This window comes from Neoarius graeffei, chromosome 16, assembly GCF_027579695.1.
Source record: "Neoarius graeffei isolate fNeoGra1 chromosome 16, fNeoGra1.pri, whole genome shotgun sequence".
In the NCBI taxonomy this organism is placed as follows: domain Eukaryota; kingdom Metazoa; phylum Chordata; class Actinopteri; order Siluriformes; family Ariidae; genus Neoarius; species Neoarius graeffei.
This window is the reverse complement of record NC_083584.1, coordinates 41,773,493-41,790,401: the sequence shown is the minus strand read 5'-3', so window position 1 is coordinate 41,790,401 and position 16,909 is coordinate 41,773,493. Positions and strand designations below refer to the sequence as shown.

Below are 16,909 nucleotides of genomic sequence, written 5' to 3'. Positions count from 1 at the left end.
CTGTAAATGCCGTGAAAGTGAAGCAAATCTCAGTAGAAAAATATCCTATGAAACTGCAAGGGCACTGGTTCCTTTCTATTCCATAGCACCATGCTGTGACCCGTCTAAACATAGCTGGAGTACAGCAACTAAAGGCAAAAATGACTGAATGGTTCCTCTATAGTCTGTGACATATTGATTTCTTCAAGTGCAATATTAGACTGATGATAAAAATCAAAGATCCTGTAGGCTACACATTTCTGTGTCAAGTCAATTTATTAGTATAGCACTTTTAACAATAGACATTGTCACAAAGCAGCTGTCCAGAAAGCAAAGATTTTAAACATATGAACTAATAAATGGATCCATAATAAATGTATTTATCCACAATGTGCAAGCCTGAGGTGACGGCAGCAAGGAAAAACTCTGAGACGACACGAGGAAGAAATCTTGAGAGGAACCAGACTCAAAAGGGAACCCATCCCCATTTCAGTGATAAGAGATAGTGTGATTATAAATAACTTGCTTCTCTAAGTGTGTCCTGCCTCAGCGACCACCAACGAATTGCCTCTGATGGGAAAGAAGGCCAAAGGACACTTTAGTACAAGTATAGCTTTCCTAGAAAGAGAGAGAGGGAGAGAGAGAAGCCATGGACACTGATCTCAGAGACTGAATGTAGTGTGACACTTTACTGGGGCCCTTGGTACAAACTGTGGGAACTACATGGATCATTTAATATTAGGTGTAGAAAGAATCTAAACTGTTTTTCCCTTAGTCACATGACAAAGCACTGCTATGCTTGGAGAAAATCAATTTATCATGCTTTCTCAGTCATAGTCTATTTCTACATCACATTCTGTAAACGGAGAAAAGCAGTATGACGGGACACTGCCCCAATTCCACTGAATGCCAAATCCCATGTGGATTATTTCACTTTCATCCAGAACTATGTGCAGTGACTGGCTGTATTCAGACTCCTGCTTTCTAATCTCTCCATTCAAATTCGCCTGACACACTGAAATTCCACTGTGATTCTCACTTCCAAATAGTCTGATGTCAGACCGAATTTTAAACATGAAAAAGTAAGTCATTTCGTTTTGCGTGTTCATTGTGTTCCCTGGGATGCGCCCATTTAGTGTCGAGAGTCATCAGACAGTCGAAAGTAGAACTGGTTGATTAGTTTTCATCAGTGTCAGACATCAAATAAATCAATTCCAGTTTTAGACCTTACATTGGGCGGCACAGTGGTGTAAGTGGTTAGCACGGTCGCCTCAAAGCAAGAAGGTCCTGGGTTTGAGCCCAGCGGCCGACGAGGGCCTTTCTGTGCGGAGTTTGCATGTTCTCCCCGTGTCCGTGTGGGTTTCCTCCGGGTGCTCCGGTTTCCCCCACAGTTCAAAGACATGCAGGTTAGGTTAATATGGGACGGCCTTGAGCGAGGCACCTAACTCCCAACTGCTCCCCGGGCGCTGTTAGCATGGCTGCCCACTGCTCTGGGTATGTGTGTGTGTGCACTCATTGCTCACGTGTGTGTGTTCACTGCTTCAGATGGGTTAAATGCAGAGAGGAAATTTCACAAGTGTGTGATGAATAAAGTTGTGCTTTCTTTCTTTTTCTTTTCTTTCTTGTTAGGAATATGATCTATGATTTATGTATAATGCTAAGCTGACTGATCTGAATCCTTTACAAAGGGGAAAAAATAATCAGTTAGATGTGTGTGAATATTGTTTTCTCAGAAATCTTAAGTACTACTAGTGTCATTTTCTTACGGCTGCAAACATACTAAATAAAAAAACAAAAATGAGTTTTCATTGTCGATTAAAAAAAAAAAAAAGCTTATCTGCAGTCACCATCATGAACCGTCAGCTTTTTCAGAATGCTGATAGCGCAAGCTTTCTACACCGTTACCCCTCTTTCACCCTGTCACACACAGATCTATGGTGATAGGGCCCTATCTGTAATCCTTCATCTAAGATGAGATGTGAAAGATTAATTATAGAATACTGATCTCAGTTCTGAGGAAAAAACGATCTCATTTGTGTGACTGCAAACAGATTGGTGCTTTGCTTTATGTAGTCATTTATTAACTGTCTATTGATCAAAAGATTCACCAATATGTTAGTAAAGAATCAATATTTTGCCACATCACAGTCGAGTCATCTTAGAAGGGTCACTAACTGACTGATTGTTTATGCTGACACACACATACACTGGAGTCTCCCATGACATTTGCACAGTAGCTGGTGATAAACACTGAGGCCTTCTGCAATGCAGAGAACACAGATGGAATCATGTGTAACTCACTCTCTCTCTCACACACACACACACACTTTGAATTTGATGTCAGCAACACATTTCAAAAAAGTTGGGACGGGCAACAAGACTGGAAAAGGTGTATAATGCTTTTTTTTTTTTTTTAACTAGTTTGGTTAATTGGCAACAAGTCAGTAACAGTATGACCGGGTATAAAAAGAGCATCCCAGAGAGCCAGAGTCTCTCCAAAATAAAGACAGGGAGGGGTTCACCACTTTGTGAAAGACCGCGTGGGAAAAGAGTGCAACAATTTAAGAATAATTTCCCTCAATGTAAAATTGCAAAGAATTCTGGATCACATAATCTATGGTACATAATATCATTAAAAGATTCAGAGAATCTGGAGAAATCTCCGTATGCAAGAGACAAGGCTGAAAACTGACACCAGGGATCCCAGCAGTAATTGAAAGAAATAGAGGAATGTAAGAAACTATCAGCAGGGGTCAAGGGGGCTGCAAGCCCCCTGAAGCTGTTGAGATTTTAACATTTAAAGATGCTATAGAACACATTTTTTACATAGATTTAACACAGAAAAGCAACAGAATTTAACAATAATGTGTATCTATTTGATGCCATATTTTGTAATCAATGACATAAGTGGCAAAAAAAATTGTTATTTATAAAAATTAGATGAAAATGTAGTTTTGAAGAATATACTTCTTCTAACCCGGGCACTGTTCCGCTATCTCTTTTATGGACGATATCTTTTTTCCACGACATACTGAATTAAGTTCAACGCATTAGAAACAAAAGCATGAACGGAGTTAAAACACATTTTCTACCAAATGGGTGCAGCCATATTGTTTTCTCATTCTATCGCGTACAGTCTCGCGGTATTTACATCAATTTAACTTCCGAGTGTTCCCGAATGTCAACGAGAACAAACGAAGCTGACAAAAACATCACTAAACAAGCAAACCAAATCAGAACGTATTCTGCTGGTCATTTTACTTAAACATATTTTTAACGGATATACAAGAGATTTATTAAAAAAAAAAAACAAAAAAAAAAAAACACACCACCACTTTGGCTAGAAAAATAGAAGAATTCTGCTAAATAGCGGACGTCTGGGATCCCTGTGACACTGGATGCCTGTGATTTTCAGGCCCTCAGGTGACGCTGCATTCAAAGCAGACACGTGTCTGTAGTGGAAAGCACTGTCTGCGCCCAGGAACACTTCAGGAAACCATCGTCTGTGAGAACACTTCATTACTGCATCCACAAATGCAAGTTAAAACCAGATACAAACAACATCCAGAAACACCGCCACCTTCTCAAAATTTGAAATTCTTTTTGTAAATCATGGACACCACTTGCCTGGGGCTAAAGAGGAAAGGAACCATCTGGTTTATTAGCACACATTTAAAAAGCCAGCATCTGTGATGGTATGAGGGTACATTAGTGCACATGGCATGGGTAGCTTGCACATCTGGGAAGGTACCATTAATGCTGAATGATATATACTGGTTTTAGAGCAACATGCTGCCATCCAGATGACATACTTTCAGGGAAGGCCTTGTTTATTTCAGCAACACAAACCCCGTTCTGCACGCATTACAACTGCATGGCTCAATAATAAGAAAGTCTGGGTGCTAAACTGGCCTGCCTGCAGTACAGACCTGTCTCCCATTTTTAACATTTGATGCGTTGTGAAACGCAAAATACGACATCGGAGACTCTGATCTGTTAAGCATCTGAAATCAAGCAAGAATGGGACAACGTTTCACTTTCAAAACTACAGCAAGTGGTCTCCTCAGTTTCCAAACATTTACAGAGTATTGTTAAAAGTAGAGGTGATGCAACACTGGTAAACATGCCCCGTCCCAACTTTTTTTGAAATGTGTTACTGGCATTAAATTTAAAATGAGCACGTTTTTCAAAAAACAATAAAATTTCTCACTTTCAGAATTTGTCTTTGTACCATTCTCAATCCAATATAGGGCTTCCATGATTTGCAAATCATCACACACAGTGTCCCAACTTTGTTTGGAAACAGGAGTGTAAATTATCATCTAACTGTAATATCAGCTTATATATCAAACCCTAATATATCTATACATGTCAGATTATTAAATATTGTTTTTGAGACAATTTTGTTGTAGTATCTAACTGGAAACTACACTATATGGCTAAGATTTGTAGACATCTGACCAGCACACCCATGTGTGGGTCTTCCCCAAACTGTTGCAAAAATCTGGAAGAACAATTGTATAGGATGTCTTTGTATTCTGTAGCATTAAGTTTTCACTTTACTGGAACTAAGAGGCCTGAAGGTGTTCCAGCATAACAATGCCCCTGTGCACAAAGCACAGACCATGAAGAGACTGGTGTGCAAGACCTCAACTCCACTGAACACCTCTGTGATGATGAACTGAAACGCAGACTGCACCCCAGGCCTCCTGACCAAACATCGGAGCCTGATCTCACTAATGCTCTTGTGGCTGGATGAACACAAATCCTCAGAGCCACACTCCAACATCTAGTGGAAAGCCTTCCCAGAACAGTGAAGGTTATTATAACAGCAAAGGGAGGAATAAATATAGAATGCAATGCTCAACAAGTACAAATGAGTATTATGGTCAGGTGTCTACAAACCTTTGGTCACATAGTGTTCAACAAAGAAATGACTGTAAAACAAAGACAGAACACAATACCCAAAATCCATAAACACATGGCATCACTCCAAAAAGCTGAACAGATGATAAGTTACATCTATCTAGGTGTCAAGGACTGAATAAGAGACGAGAAATCCTCTTAGGAGTCATGTGGTGGATAAGGCTACAGCTGATGAAGCTCCATGAAGAGAATTAAAAAGAAGGGTGTGTGCATGTTGGTTGCGTCTACATTAGATACCAGAAGGCAGTAATGACAGCCGTTAGTTCTGCACCATAGTTCTGCATTCCTGGCTGTGTGATACAGTGTTCCCATGTGGAAACGAGTGGTTCATAATAACTAGAAACGAAGCCAGAAAAGGCCTGAGCCCTACCTTGTCCAACCTGTACAGTGCGTGGCCTGCATCTGAGAACAAACTTGGCCTGCTGGCTTGGGACAAAGTTCAACCAAACACTGATGTGTTTCTGAATCAAATCAGATTCAGAAACAAAATAACTTTTATTCCATGTCTTAGTAACATGACAAGCTGCATTTTTTAGTCTTATTAACTTTGAGGGGGGACGGCACGGTGGTGTAATGGTTAGCACTGTCGCCTCACAGCAAGAAGGTCTTGGGTTTGAGCCCAGTGGCCGACGGGGGCCTTTCTGTGCGGAGTTTGCATGCTCTCCCTGTGGGTTTCCTCCGGGTGCTCCGGTTTCCCCCACAGTCCAAAGACATGCAGGTTAGGTTAATTGGTGGCTCTAAATTGACCGTAGGTGTGAATGTGAGTGTGAATGGTTGTCTGTGTCTATGTGTCAGCCCTGTGATGACCTGGCGACTTGTCCAGGGTGTACCCTGCCTCTCGCCCATAGTCAGCTGGGATAGGCTCCAGCTTGCCCACGACCCTGTAGAACAGGATAAGCGGCTACAGATAATGGATGGATGGATGGATGAACTTTGAGGGGGGGAAGAGACTGCTATAACATAGGTTAACTGGTACTAACTTGTTTCGTGGATGTTTCACAACAATACACTGAATTATAAATGGATAAAACGTATTCTGTGCCATTAATAAATAAAATTGTCAGCACTGTAGACTAAAACACTGAGTTGTGCCATTATAGGAAACTAATCAAGTAAGAGGTATCACAGAACCCCATCATTTATTCATTTCCTATAATCCCTTGTGTCTTGTTTTACTCCTCACATAACAGTCATCTCCACTTATGGGCCAGTTCATTTGCCAAATGTGAAAAATGATTAATATAAGCAGGTTTTTATGACATTTATTGATTTTTGTTGAGCTGTCATTTGTATAATGCTATTTAAGCAAGCATCCTTAAAGAGATTGCTGAGATATAATAAATATAACTTCGGCAGTGTTTCTGAAAGATTCTAGGATATTCAGTTAATTTCAGAAAGGCAGTTTAATCTGGATGGGGGTGGCACTGTGGGTGTGGTTCACTGGTTCCAGGTTTTCCAGTTTCCTCCTACCGCCTAGAAATATGCCAGTAGGGGAATTGCCCAGGCTAAACTGAACCTAGGTGTAAATATCCAGAGCCCTCCACAATCATTGGCACCCCTGGTTAAGATGTGTTAAAAGCCTTAAAATGAATTCTATTTTTATTGCAGAAGCATAATCTCACACTGAAAATTGTAGAAAAATGTAACCTTTAACTCAAGTGAATTAAAAAAAAAAATCCCTGACTAAGAAATAATTATTTTTCATAAAATCACCTGTTCCACAATTATTGGCACCCATAATTCCTAGAAAATAAATGTAATTGAAGCATTGTCATTTCTACTGTAGTTTATAAAGTTGATCAGAGTATCTAGGAACCTTTCATTAGTAATTCATCACATCCTGTTTCCCTGGGGTATAAATATGATGTGACACAGAGGCCTATTTCTCTTATCCACTCTTCAACATGGGAAAGACAAGAGAACACACCATTCAAGTAAGGCAGATGTGTGTCAACCTTCATAAGTCAGGCAATGGCTAAAAGAAAATACCCACTAGCATACACCTGCCCATATCTACAGTCAGAGGAATCATCAAGAAGTTTAAAACAACTGGAACAGTGGCAAACAAGCCTGGACGAGGATGCAAGTTTATCTTGCCACCACGCACAGTGAGGAGGATGGTAAGAGAAGTAAAAAGTTCTCCAAAGCTCACTGTTAGAGAATTGCATCAAAGAGTAGCATCTTGGGGTCACAAAGTCTCCATAACAACCATCAGGCGCTATCTACATGCCAACAAGCTGTTTGGGAGGCATGCACGGAAAAAGCCTTTTCTCACTTACAAGCATAAACGTAAACGTCTGGAGTTCGCTAAGCGGTACTGGGACTTCAACTGGGACCATGTGCTTTGGTCAGATGAGACCAAGATAGAGCTTTCTGGCAACAAACACTCTAAGTGGGTCTGGTGTAACACAAAAGATGAGTATGCGGAAAAGCACCTCATGCCCACTGTGAAGTATGGGGAAGGATCGGTGATGCTGTGGGCCCGTTTCTCTTCCAAAGGCTCCGGGAACCTTGTTAGGGTGCATGGCATCATGAACTCTTTGAAACACCAGGACATTTTAAATCAAAATCTGGTGGCCTCTGCCCGAAAGCTGAAGATGGGATGTCACTGGGTCTTTCAGCAAGATAATGACCCTAAACATGTGGCCAAATCTACACAAAAATGGTTCACCAGACACAAAATCAAGCTCCTCCCATGGCCATCTCAGTCCCCAGACCTCAACCCAATTGAAAACCTGCGGGGTGAGCTGAAGAGGAGAGTGCATAGGAGAGGACCCAGGACTCTGGATGATTTAGAGAGATTGTGCAAAGAGGAATGGTCAAAGATCCCTCTTTCTGTATTCTCCCATCTTGTGAAATGTTATAGGAGAAGATTAAGTGCTGTCTTGTTGGCAAAAGGGGTTGTACAAAGTATTAACATCAGGGGTGCCAATAATTGTGGCACACATGATTTCATGTAAAAGAATTATTTCTTAATGTGGGATTTTTTTCCCACTGAATAAATGCACTTGAATTATATTTTTTTGCATTGTTGTCCTATATTATTTAAGGCTGCTGGGCCATAGAAGGTTCACGCTGCACGCTGCATGCTGCACGCTACACGTTCACGTGAAGAACCGGACCCTGGGCCATTAAACTTCATGCTTGGATGTTCACGTGTTGCGTCTGTTCTACTTTGACCGAGTAATACAACAATAACCAACAATATGGACTCTTCGGATGACGACGATTGCCTCATTCTGCTTTTACTGAGACAGAGGAAGAGAAAAAGGAACAGAATTTGGAGCCGAGAACACTTCCTTCTGAGAGAAACCCGTGGTGAATTTCACCGAACATTCTATAATCTGCTTGACAATCCCGATGAAGAACTATTTTTCAATTATACCATTCAATTATATTTTTTCTGAAGTTTTCCCCAGAAAGCATAGAGTTATCTCCCTAGACCCATTCTGATTGGCTGGCGCGGCGGTGACCGCATGCATTGACTGGAATTTCCATCTTCACGCCTAGAAAAAAGTGTGCATGTTCATTTCACGCGTGAAGTGTGCAGCGTGCAACGTGAACGCCGTTCTATGGCCCAGAGCAAGTCATGCTACGTTTGTCCACTTTTCTTTACACGCGTGTAGCGTGTAGTGTGCAGCATGCAGCGTGCAGCGTGAACCTTCTATGGCCCAGCTGCCTAAAAGAATGAATTTATTAGAAGCCTAAGAACATATCTTAATGAGGGGTGCCAATAATTGTGGAGAGCGCTGTAGTATGTGAATGTGTGTCAATGGTGCATTGTGATGTACAACCCCGATTCCAAAAAAGTTGGGACAAAGTACAAATTGTAAATAAAAACGGAATGCAATAATTTACAAATCTCAAAAACTGACATTGTATTCACAATAGAACATAGACAACATATCAAATGTCGTTAGTGAGACCAGCGTTTCCCACAGACCAGGTAGCAATTTGTGGTGCTCCACTGTGCCGATGAGGGAATCGTGCGCGGTGGTGTCGTGGCGGTTGGTGGAGTCGGTCATTGGGGTGTATGCAAAGTGTTTACAGCGGGCGGTGTTCAAACACACAGTATTTTTCTTCAGAGTCACCTGCTGGGACTATTTTAAAGCTACAAGAAGCATTTGAGATTATTCAGTTCAATCTAAATTCTTTTAAGTTCTTTAAGACAAGACAACTAATACAATTTTTACCAGAACCCTGCCTGGTTTCATTCCTCGACCCAACTTTACATTACAGGGCACATCATTAGTTTGCTGGGCTTGATGTTGGTGGAAAACCTGTCTTTTAAATTTATGAAAATTACTCACCAAAATTGAAGTTAAAGTTTAGTTTTTACCTTAGTTTTTTGCCTTTTTGGTGGCAATCATTCTTTAGTTGACATTCAAGGAATAAATTGCAAAAAACAAGCTGGAGGTTTTTATTTTAAAATATTGAACTCAACACTTACTTCAACCAATACTAAAATGAAATAAATAGTATAATGTAACAACAAAATAATAATAAAATATCATAATTAGATGTAAGAAACCACTTAAGGTAACACCAAGGCAACTAACAATAATGAAAAACCATTACCCTAATTGGTGCAAAGCCTGCATGCCCTATCAGAACATTTAATTCTGTGTGGCTTCCTGAAAAAAAAAAAAAAACTCAAGTGCCCTATGCGAGCAGTATGCGTGGAGAGGAGGAGTGGGCGAATCAGCTGCCAGTGTGTGTGCGTATCAGTGATGGTTTATCTACTTTGCCAATAAAGCTAATAAAGATGTTTCTTAAAATATTTAGATTTTATGCTTCAGAAAGCATCAACTAGGCATCCCCGCGAGTATAACATTTTATTTAGGCTAGTGGGAAATCCTTATTTATTGTGAATGTCAAGCCATTATTAAATCACTTGCATAAATGCTGAAGCGGGATAAACGGGATAATGCAATAAGGCCGGTTCCTCGCGTCAAGCTGCTACTGTATGCATCAAAATTGGTTTATAGCCTGACTCAGGGATGTCCGTTTCCTGTAAGCCAAGAAGGCTATGATAAAGCTCATCATGAGCACAACGTAGGCTACCTTTTAAAATAAGGGGTCGGAAGGCGAATCGGAAAGGCCGCGTTATTTTTAATTAGCCTAACAGGCCTACTTGCAGTCCGGGTATATGCGCAACGACAGGCCTGTGTACACGCCTCTCCGTCTCTCTCACTTTCTGTGTGTGTGGGTGTGTGCACGCGCACGTGAACGAGAAGAAAGAGCACTATGAATGAACGGAACGATACACAACAGAATTTTTTTTTTCCAAAATCGCGAGTCTGATTGTGTGGTGATAGGAATCCATTGTGTGGCGCTGTGCCACACAATGGTCTATGTATGGGAAACCCTGGGGACATTTTGAAATTTCATGCCAAATATTGGCTCATTTGAAATTTCATGACAGCAACACATCTCAAAAAAGTTGGGACAGGGGCAATAAGAGGCTGGAAAAGTTAAAGGTACAAAAAAGGAACAGCTGGAGGACCAAATTGCAACTCATTAGGTCAATTGGCAATAGGTCATTAACATGACGGGTATAAAAAGAGCATCTTGGAATGACAGAGGCTCTCAGAAGTAAAGATGGGAAGAGGATCACCAATCCCCCTAATTCTGCGCCGACAAATAGTGGAGCAATATCAGAAAGGAGTTCGACAGTGTAAAATTGCAAAGAGTTTGAACATATCATCATCTACAGTGCATAATATCATCAAAAGATTCAGAGAATCTGGAAGAATCTCTGTGCGTAAGGGTCAAGGCCGGGAAACCATACCGGGTGCCCGTGATCTTCGGGCCCTTAGACGGCACTGCATCACATACAGGCATGCTTCTGCATTGGAAATCACAAAATGGGCTCAGGAATATTTCCAGAGAACATTATCTGTGAACACAATTCACCGTGCCATCCGCCGTTGCCAGCTAAAACTCTATAGTTCAAAGAAGAAGCCGTATCTAAACGTGATCCAGAAGTGCAGACGTCTTCTCTGGGCCAAGGCTCATTTAAAATGGACTGTGGCAAAGTGGAAAACTGTTCTGTGGTCAGACGAATCAAAATTTGAAGTTCTTTATGGAAATCAGGGACGCCGTGTCATTCGGACTAAAGAGGAGAAGGACGACCCAAGTTGTTATCAGCGCTCAGTTCAGAAGCCTGCATCTCTGATGGTATGGGGTTGCATTAGTGCGTGTGGCATGGGCAGCTTACACATCTAGAAAGACACCATCAATGCTGAAAGGTATATCCAGGTTCTAGAGCAACATATGCTCCCATCCAGACGACGTCTCTTTCAGGGAAGAACTTGCATTTTCCAACATGACAATGCCAAACCACATACTGCATCAATTACAGCATCATGGCTGCGTAGAAGAAGGGTCCGGGTACTGAACTGGCCAGGCTGCAGTCCAGATCTTTCACCCATAGAAAACATTTGGCGCATCATAAAACGGAAGATACGACAAAAAAGACCTAAGACAGTTGAGCAACTCGAATCCTACATTAGACAAGAACGGGTTAACATTCCTATCCCTAAACTTGAGCAACTTGTCTCCTCAGTCCCCAGACGTTTACAGACTGTTGTAAAGAGAAAAGGGGATGTCTCACAGTGGTAAACATGGCCTTGCCCCAACTTTTTTGAGATGTGTTGTTGTCATGAAATTTAAAATCACCTAATTTTTCTCTTTAAATGATACATTTTCTTAGTTTAAACATTTGATATGTCATCTATGTTCTATTCTGAATAAAATATGGAATTTTGAAACTTCCACATCATTGCGTTCCGTTTTTATTTACAGTTTGTACTTTGTCCCAACTTTTTTGGAATCGGGGTTGTACTTTCATCCCATAAAGTGTACATTCACACCTTTATCCCAGTGTTCCTTGGATACGACAGCCACAATAATGCTGACCAGAAGAATGCACTTACCAAAAACGAAAGGATGAAACTTTAATCTGGATATTCAAATTGAAACTCTCACAAATGTGCGATAAAGATAATGTGTAGGTTTAACAAGAAACCACTCCATGTTCCATAGCTTTTAAAAACTATACTTCTAAAAACACGTGGGTGACATTACTCATCCCAATATTAGTCAGCTAATCAGCAAAATGAGGCAGGATACGGTCACATCCTCTGCAAACACAGGCTCTACAGCTGCACTAGTTTACAACGGTGAGCACACCTGCTTCCAGGTCACCACAGGCTAGACTGGAGTCTGACCACTGAACTGCTCTGTGCTGCTTTTTTTATTATGACTTTGGATTATGTATGAGTCTTATTCACATTTCTCATACATGAGAGTTTTTCAACTTACTCTCTATCCACTGCATCTGTTGCATATGTTCGATTACCATGAACAAGAATTTGACGTCGTTAGATCAATCCCTAGGATTTTGTGCCAATTGGGCACAATCAGGTGAAAACTGGAGCACTTCCAGTCCCCCCCTTCAGTTCTGGTGATTAATTTGCTAATGCATAAGCACTAATCCTTCTCTGTGAAGAAGTAGTCCCATCTTTGAAGGGATAAATTACACAGACTAAGAGATGCTATTCAGAAATCACTTTGAATAATTCACAAACGTTCTACAAGCTTCACATTTTTGATTAGTTTTCAGTACAGGATAAGGAAAATGCGTCACAAGCTTTGTCTGCGTTATTCACACATACGCTACAGATGTGGCAGATATAAATTAGGTTGAGAAACACTGGCGTAATTCTTTAAATAATCCAGTAATACCATGCTGCTTCACACAAGAAGACTGAAAAGGAGAAATAATTGCTTCACATCAAAATCTTCATCTATGCTTTATGCACGGATTCACACAACCGCACACCCACAGACACACCCACACAAAGATCGTTCACTTTCACTCCCAAAAATACAGTCTTGAAGGACCACACTGATACTCCAAGCACTATCTCCATGCTTTCAGGTCACATTAAGGAAATGAAGCAGTCAGACAAACGCAGATCTTGTTTTAGTTCCTGGCAGAGCAAATGAACTCGAGTATGATGCAGCAGAATGTTCCAGGACATACGGGACGATTCGATGAGCTGGCCCAAATGATGATAAGCAAGGTGTACGATATAATGTGGTCACATAATGATCATTTATCAACTATTTTAATACTTATTTAGCAGGACTAACCTCAGCCAAATCCATATATGATTAGATATATCATACTGGAGGATTAGCTGATAAATAAAACTGACTAAAGACCAGGAGATCAATCAATCAATTAATTAATTAGTCTGGATGTCAACAGTAGCCTAAAGTAAACGGATAACTAGCTGTGCATTTATACCTTTAGGGAAATGGATACAGGAGGTTTCAGCTGAGCTAAAGTCTGACCACTGCATTTCGGTCTTTAGTTGCCTAAATGTTCCTCTGAGATGAGATGAGATGAGATGAGATGAGTTCATCGCTTTATCCTGTTCTACAGGGTCACAGGCAAGCTGGAGCCTATCCCAGCTGACTACGGGCGAAAGGCGGGGTACACCCTGGACAAGTCGCAAGGTCATCACAGGGCTGACACATAGACACAGACAACCATTCACAGTCACATTCACACCTACGGTCAATTTAGAGTCACCAGTTAACCTAACCTGCATGTCTTTGGACTGTGGGGGAAACCGGAGCACCCGGAGGAAACCCACGCGGACACGGGGAGAACATGCAAACTCCATACAGAAAGGCCCTCGCCGGCCACGGGGCTCGAACCCGGACCTTCTTGCTGTGAGGCGACAGCGCTAACCACTACACCACCATGCCACCCCACGCCCATATTATAATAATAATAATAATAATAATAATACAATCTGCAAGAACTATTATGCATACACACACACACACACAAAATATATTTAATTATTTTTTTATATAATATATATATAATTATTGTTTTATATATATATATATATATATATATATATATATATATATAATTAAATGTATTTTATATATCTCATATATATATAAATAAATTTTCATACATTTTTTTTCCTTCTGTATCATTAGAGAGACATCAACTATGGGAACCAAATTCCTTGTGTGTTTGTCAACATACTTGGCCAAGAAACACGAGTGTAATTCTGGTTCTGATTCTGATAACTGATAAGCTATAGATTAATGTCTGTCTGTCTGTTCAGAACTCAGAGAAGAAAATACTCTTCTCCAGCTTGGCCTGCTGTAGTTCGGATTTAGAACGACGCTCCAAATAACCCCCTCCTGCCTGTACACCTGCACTCACACAAGCCTTCTACGCCCCTTTTTAGTGCACTACATATCCAACATGGCGCCATTTGGGATTCCGCCTCACTGCGCGCGCATCATCATCATCACAATAATCCCGCATCACCTGAGCGCTCGAGATGGCCGCGCGCACCGTCACACGGCGTTCAGCACGCAGTCGACAAAGCCCGTGTCAGACCGCCCTCTGGGTCCTCAGCAGCCCGCTCCGGCACCTCGCACACCCGCTCTGGGACTACACTACACTAACAGCAAACCATATCTTATTCCGGTGAGGAAGCTGTTAAGATATCTATTAAAAAAACCATAAAGACTCACCTTATCAAGTATGACGCCCAGAAATGATTTTACACATATAAAAATGTCCCGGTTGCAGTAGAAGTCTGTGTGCTGTCAGGTTTGGATACTGAATTCTGTACCTGATGTCATAGCTCTCCCCCCGCCTCCTCTTCCTCTTCCCCCTCCCACAACTGTGATGACGCTGAGCATCTGACGTCATCCAGAAGGTCATGTGACATTAAAGCGAGTCTTCAGAGCTCTTTATTACTTGTGTCCAAATCAGGGTATCAAATGTTTCCTCATCTAAGGAAGCTCGTTTCCAACACCATAATAATGAGAAGGTTTCTTATAATCATAACTTCATTATCGTCATTACTGAACCCGATCTAGGTTTGAACCAAACCATGTTTGGTTGACTTGGCCAGAATTGCAGCAGTAGGGTGGTCGGTTCCTTTCTGCACACTCACCCACATCTATGGGCAAGTTAGAGTAGAAGAAACCTTTATTTGTCACACGTAATTCCTTCTCTGCATTTAACCCATCTTACGTACACATACCCAGAGCAGTGGGCAGCTATGAATCAACGGCACCCAGGGAGCAGTTGGGGATTACGCTACCGTTCAAAAGTTTGGGGTCACCCAGACAATTTTGTGTTTTCCATGAAAAGTCACACTTTTATTTACCACCATAAGTTGTAAAATGAATAGAAAATATAGTCGAGACATTTTTCTGGCCATTTTGAGCATTTAATCGACCCCACAAATGTGATGCTCCAGAAACTCAATCTGCTCAAAGGAAGGTCAGTTTTATAGCTTCTCTAAAGAGCTCAACTGTTTTCAGCTGTGCTAACATGATTGTACAAGGGTTTTCTAATCATCCATTAGCCTTCTGAGGCAATGAGCAAACACATTGTACCATTAGAACACTGGAGTGAGAGTTGCTGGAAATGGGCCTCTATACACCTATGGAGATATTGCACCAAAAAACAGACATTTGCAGCTGGAATAGTCATTTACCACATTAGCAATGTATAGAGTGGATTTCTGATTAGTTTAAAGTGATCTTCATTGAAAAGAACAGTGCTTTTCTTTCAAAAATAAGGAAATTTCAAAGTGACTTTTGAACGGTAGTGTAGATGCATTGTTTTTTTTTTAAAGCCCTGCTATTTATTCACTCAACTCCCCTTGCATTTTTTTCCTGCTGGTCCCAGGAATTGACCCAACAACCCTTTAGGCCCAAGGCTGCTTCTCTAACCTTCAGGCCATGGCTGTCCCCTAACCTAGTCAGTTAACCTAACTGCATGTCTTTGGACTGTGGGAGAAACCAGAGCATGCGGAGGAAACCCACACAGACACAGGGAGAACATACAAACTCCACACAAAAAGGCCCCGTCGGCCACTGGACTTGAACCCAGAACCTTCTTGCTGTGAGGCAACAGTGCCACCCCAATTATGACTTACTACCTCATAATTATGGCTACTGTGGTGGTGGTGTGTCTTCCTCATGTTCATGTTCTCTACTAGAGGCCTGGGAGTTTGAGGGTTCTACACAGTATCTTAGTTGTTCCTAGATCTACACTCTTCTGGACAGAAATGTCAGATGTTGTACCTGGAATCTGCTGGAGCCACTCTGGTCACAGCTCCTATCACCACTGGGACCACTTTGGACTTTACCTTCCACATCTGTTTCTGTTGTTCTTCAATCCCTGGTACTTCTCATGCTCCTTCTGTATGAACTTACTGTCAGCTGGGATTGCCACATCTAGACTCTTCTGCTCTTTATCTACCACCATTATGTCCGGTTGCTTAGCCAGCACCTGTTTGTCAGTCTGGAAGTTGAAATCCAACAGGATCTTAGCCTTGTTTTTCTCAACAACTTTTGGAACTGAGATGAGAAAAGTGAGAAACTTTGTTTTGAGTGTATTGCAGGCATCAAATTTTAACTTTGTTTATATTTACAAAATACAATTAAGTTAGTCGGTAAAACTATTGGAAAACCTTTTCCTTGTACTTTTGCCAGTTAAATAAAGGTTTATATGAATTAACAAGTCACATTTTTGTTTTTATTGCATTTTGGAAAATATCCCAACTTTTCTGGAAATGGGGTTTGTATGTGGAAAAGAGTGAATAACGCTTTCCTCCAAGTGTGTTACGCAGCAACAGCAACAGTTCAAAAAAAAAGATGCTGTATGCTGGCTTCATCTATCTACAAGCTAGCACATGCTTCCTTGAAAAGTTCCTGCTTGGTAGCTTTTGTATGTTGGCCAATACCAAATTGGGGAGGAAATTATGTGCGACACATGATATCACATTAGGTCATAATGTTTTAAAGGTATACTACATTCGCTTTCCCAATAAACTAAGTTTGAAAGTAGCATCACAGTGACAAGCATTTGTACCTTAAAGCATGCACACACTCAAGATGTTTACAAATGGCATTTACTGCAAGTTGTTCATTTGTCTGT

The 16,909-nt window shown here is 41.1% G+C and overlaps 1 protein-coding gene across 1 annotated transcript in view; it reads right to left on the bottom strand.

The window, feature by feature from the left end:
- Positions 1–14,570, bottom strand: part of grinaa (glutamate receptor, ionotropic, N-methyl D-aspartate-associated protein 1a (glutamate binding)) — a 32,206-nt gene extending 17,636 nt beyond the window's left edge. The window contains exon 1 of the mRNA XM_060942972.1: positions 14,485–14,570. The gene's annotated coding sequence lies outside the window, so the exon portion shown is untranslated. The remainder of the gene's footprint in view (positions 1–14,484) is intronic.
- Between the last annotated feature and the right edge of the window lie 2,339 nt (positions 14,571–16,909).